This window comes from Pseudochaenichthys georgianus, chromosome 1 (assembly GCF_902827115.2).
Source record: "Pseudochaenichthys georgianus chromosome 1, fPseGeo1.2, whole genome shotgun sequence".
Lineage (NCBI taxonomy): Eukaryota > Metazoa > Chordata > Actinopteri > Perciformes > Channichthyidae > Pseudochaenichthys > Pseudochaenichthys georgianus.
The window spans coordinates 20,490,540-20,496,539 of NC_047503.1; positions in this window are offsets into that span (position 1 = coordinate 20,490,540).

The window sequence follows — 6,000 nt, forward strand, 5'->3', positions numbered from 1 at the left end:
GACGACATAATGACTGCTACTTGTTTTGATTTTTAATAGGGCAGAAGAAAGATTCCTGTTTGCGTTGTGAAGAATGATGCATCGTTTTCATATAGAAAGTGTGTTGTACTTAGGTAATGTGCAGAAGAGCCATCATAACAACCCCCCCAAGCCTTACCTTTTTATAGCCATCAAATATGCATGGCTTCTCTGAGTGTACATGTAATGTATTCACAGATTTCTGCTGCACTGCAAAGTGCGTTATATCAGCACTTTGTATATGTGTGTTTGTCTCCAGGACAAGACACAAAACATAATCAATAAACACTGATTCATTGTCTCTTGGAAGAAGGGAGTAACAAAGGAGAGACAGAGGGAGTCTGTGGGCGGCATGTTCTGTGTCCGTCTGCAATGTGTAGCTATTTTATATTATAGCACAAAATATTTCATAAAAAGTTGTTTTCAGAAACAACTTTTTTCACACACTACTCAAAACATATTATTTTAAACAACAAAAAACGGATCAAGTTCAATCGTGGTATCATGGTATTTTTTATACTGAATATGTACAGTATATTGCTACAACAACAGCAAAAAACCATGATGCTAAAATGATGCTACATGAGACATTTGTAAATTACTGTCTCCTTAATCAAATATTAGGTTTGATAAATATATCAATGTCACCTTTTACCCGCAACATGGGTATCAATCTTCAAAGCCTCACATCAGAAAGCTCAGAGTGACGTCACTGACTCCACCTCTCTGATTTAAAATGAGGACGTTCTGGTAAAGCTGTCCCACCACCACACTTGTTATCACCTATTTGCAAACCACCTTTACTATAACCTAAAAGAAGGAGAACTGACCATGGCAACGGACATATGGGGGAAATCCACACACATGGATACACACACACACCCATCGACACACCTTTTTCATTGGACGTGAGCCCTGGGTGGTTATTGTAGGACTGCAGTGTCAGCACAATCTTTATCACAGAAGGGATGGATGGATAGTGTGTATGTGTGTATATGTGTGTGTATGTGCGTGTGTGTGTGTGTGTGTGTGTGTGTGTGTGTGTGTGTGTGTGTGTGTGTGTGTGTGTGTGTGTGTGTGTGTGTGTGTGTGTGTGTGTGGATGATTGCAGTTCATAAAGCAACTAACTATGACCCATTGAGTATTGATCAATGCACAGAGGTTCACTTTAATTAGAACCACTCCCCATACACACACACACGCATGCACGAATGCACTCACACACACACACCCGCACACAGCCGCACACACACACACATACACACACACACACACACACACACACACACACTCACACACACACACACACACACACACCTGCACACAGCCGCACACACACACACACACACACACACACACACACACACACACACACACACACACTCACACTCACACTCACACTCACACACACACACCTGCACACAGCCGCACGCACACACACACACACACACACACACACACACACACACACACACACACACACACACACACACACACACCTGCACACAGCCGCACACACACACACACACACACACACACACACACACACACACACACACACACACACACACACACACACACACACACACCGTTACATTCTCAGTATTGCTGATGCAGTCTCTTTCCGTGTGGTTGATGTTCCCTATTATTCAAAGACCCTGCAGCTAAATTGGTTAATGAATGCATGTGATTGATGGTTAGATTGATACACATTTACTCTGTTCTTTTTCCTGCAAATGTGGGCCTAAAAACAAGGCATCTTTTTATGAAGCTATTTTGTTTTTATTACCTTGTTTTAAACATTTTGTTTAGGAAAGCACAAAGATAGATATTTAACATATCATTATTATCACTCTCAGGAACATGGGTGCTAATGTGACTAGTGTATGCTGCCAAGTTGGACAACAGAGGGTTTTCTAATTTAAGGTACATTGCTTTCAGCCAAACACTCAACTTCTAATTAGGATGACTTCACAGAACACACACACACACACACACACACACACACACACACACACACACACACACACACACACACACACACACACACACACACACACACACACACACACACACACACACACACACACACACACACACACACACACACACACACACACACACACACACACACACACAAGAAGGCACTCTAAGAGCTTGCGGTGGTGAGTGTCACATTTCATGCATCAGTCTCCATGTTGGCTCTTCCTCGTCTTGTTGTTTTCTTTTCTCACCTGAAGTCTGTTTAGCTCTGAGGTCCGTCCAGCTTTCTCAGTTCAAACACCCCCACGTTGGACATTTTAAGTATTCTTTTAACACAGATACAAAAGATTTATCTTTTCAAGTCCTGTCTAATTTGTCTGTCCAGCCTTTACTGAATAGCCATAGAAATATCAGATTTGGACTGAAAAGGAAAAAGTCATATTTCCTTTTGCTAACAGAAAACCACACCTTCCCTCGAAAATAACAGTTTTACTACAAACAAAGTCTGCTTAAAAATTAAAGGATGTGTCTTATTTCCACACCTCTGACTTTCCTTTTTGTGGAGTGAAAGTACAGACAAGGCATTCTCATCCATCAGTCAAACTGTACTTGTTCAGCACCTTTTGTGTGAATGATTGCAGACAGTCGCCTCTCGTTTACCTCAAAGGAGCATCTGTTTAGACAGAAACGACCTGTCAGAAACCCTGCAGGAAACTGCCTCCAATGCAGTTTGTCTCCTCAGGCGAACACAACACTTTGGTCCTGATCCCACTCTCCATGCTTCCTTTGTTTCTCTTTAGGGGGGATGAGAAGGCAGTATCCATTTATAACAATAAGCTAATGCAAGTATTCAAAGCAGTTTATGAGCTAGCATTGATTCACTGACATTTGACCACATCACCATTTTATATTTGATATCATATGTTGTCATTTGAGCTGGTTAGAGATGATGAGCTATGCTTGATTTGCCAACCGATGATGTTATCTCTACAAAAAGATATCTGCTTTCATCTTGGCTACCGGACAATATTTTTGTATGGGTAGCATTCAGGTTTGTAGTCCAATAGTGTTGACCAATCACAGATGAGCAGGATTTTGAATGCAGGTCAACAGTGTGGTGAGCAAAAGAGGCGAAACAAATTAGTTGTAAAGCAATCTCAGAAACCATCGGCTATCTTCTGACTCTTCAAACAGGGATGGCATTTAATTGCAGATATTTCATCTGGTTGCTATCTTTGTCTCCAAGTCCATTCTCACATCTCAAGTTGCTATGTAAACGATAACCAGAGCACATCAAATCATTTTTGCATGCTAGCTACACTGGAACGCCGGAAATATTAGCAATGGCCAACAAAGTCTTATCATCTTCAGATTGATAGCCATTAAGGTTCCACGATGATATCAACCATCTATAGTCAATTGAGTTTTTGCTCTGTCTTTCCATTGTGCCAAATAAAAGTGCTAAACATTCCCTGTAAAATACTTATTAGAAAGATATTCAGGGAATTGAATATGTCCTAGCTGGCAGCACTTTGGCAATGATTTGTTCATAACATGTGATGATTTATTCCTTCTAAAGATATATAGGTAAAGAGGACAAGGTAAATCTGTGGGAGGCGTGTGGTGCAGTGGGTTGTATGTTGGTGTTCGGGTCACTGGGGTCACAGGTTCAAACCCCACTGCAGTCAGCATGTCACTGGGCAAGACACTTCCCACCAAATTTCTCCTGGGATTGTCCACAGTATTGAGTATGTAAGTCGCTTTGGATAAAAGCGTCTAACAAGTAACATGTAATGTAATCACAGTGGCTGTATTTGACCTAATGAGTGGAACTAGGGCAGGACAGTCCCATCTGCATAACAAATGTCAAACCTTTCAAGGTGTTATATCATTTTGCATTTTCTCAGAGAAATCCAAATCTCTGCTCTTGCTGTCCACTGCATTACCTTCAGTCCATGCTCATATTTGGCTGTGTGGGCGTGAATCCACCTCCCTCGTACGGTCACGTTCCTCTCTTCCCTGCATTGCTCCGTGACAGTTCTACTGCACTAGCTTTCTAGGGCACGATGCACTCCGCTCTGGATGCTTTCCAAGTGTGCTTGTCGAGGAGAGTGGGGGGCCCAGCCTCCTGCAGTATTGTATTCCTATTTCAAACAGGTACAGGGGAAGGTATAGAGGAGAGTGAAGGCAGCAAGGGGATTTGCACTGCACACACCCTACAATCAAAGTGTGTGGGAAACACAGGCAAACACGGTCTGCTGACTGGGCCACCAGAGGACACAAACCTGCTCTGAGATGGAGAGGTCGAGTCCTGTTTTTCCACTGACAGGACAATTATACCCGCTGCACTGTCACCATGCTTTGGCTCAGTCCCCAAGATGTGCCCTTTTTTTCTTTTTATCCCACTTATGAAAGCAAGGTAATGATATTAGGTTAAACACATACAGTAACCTCACCATTTTATACCTGTTTTTGTCACTCTTCAGGACAAGCGTTGTCTCTTACTCTGGAGTGTCTCCAGTTGTCACACTGAGCTGCTTCCCTCACCACACCTTTGGCCTGCTGTTAGTCCTCAGCGAGCAAATGATCTCTTGACACCACAATATGGCAAGCTCTGTTGTCATGTTTGAGTGAAAACCACGTAACTCAGCATTTTGTGATCTCAATGTGGAGTTGAACGATCAGTCTAAATTCTGATTTGTGGGCTAAGATAATAGACTGCAATTTAAACATTGATTGATTGATTGATTGATTGATTGATTGATTGATTGATTGATTGATTCTAAGACAATTAGAAATGTGCTGTCTCAGTAGAGTACAGATCTGTGCCAGGTGTTCCTCCCTCTTTCCTTTAAAATAAAGCAATTGAACTACAAATTGTGTGTTTTGCCAAAGACACCAAAGTTGTATACAGATCTACATTTTTGAGCCAGCAGAGAGGCATAAATGTTGACGCAACAGACCGGGTTAGGCTAATGGTTTGATTGCAGACTCTACAGGCTTCTTAAAAAGACCCTGCATTCACCGACGTTATAAAATAGTCAATACAAGAGGCAACTCAGGAATTGTGATTAAAACCCTGACAACCAGATGTCATTGAGCATACAGCATCAATGAAGAGAATAAAGTATTAGGCTGATTGGTACAGTACTGTGCGAGATTAGCCACGCCAGACGCACACATATGCACATGACAGAACACATTACCTCGGCACAGGCTGGAGGAAATAACAATGTTAATTAATTTACCGAGTGCACATTTTGGAGATATAGGGTTTCCATAAGCTGACTGAGATATGCATAATGTGATTACATTGAAGAAGCGCATGGAAAGTGGCTATTTGGGGAGTGATGACGGTTTCACATTGCAAACACATCTCTGTTGGCTTTTGCTCCAAACATATTCTATGTTGTATTCTCTCGCCATTAGGACTTTTATTTACAATTTAATTGGGCTTTTACATCCAACTGTGTGAAGTACCATACATATTCTGTATTGTCTTTAAACATTACCACATACACATTGAAGAATTCTTCACTTGTAGCATGAAACACCTTTTTAATGGAGAATGGCTCAATTGCTTTCGAAAGCTATAAGAGGGTTACATTTTTAAAAAAAAAAGAGCTGAAGAGCCTGCTTATGATTATTATGTAGTATTTTTGTTTTGTTTCTTGATAGGATATTTCCAAGGATTATGGTTAGACTTTGATGCCAAATGATGTGCTGAAATGTCGTAAAAATACTTTTCTTTTATAGTTTTAGCTTTGTGTCATTATATATTTCTGCACAGTTTATTTACAATGCACATACAAGTTGGTGTCCCATGTAGTGGCAAGAAGATGTGTGTCACACCTGAAAAAGCTATAGAGTCAGCTGGGTAATTGGATTTGTATTAGATTTTCAGTCCATAAGGTCATCGTATAGTATGCTGTAAATCCCAGAGGCAGTCAGTCAACCAGTCAGTCATTCGGCCTTTCAGTCCGCTCACTGCATGAATCC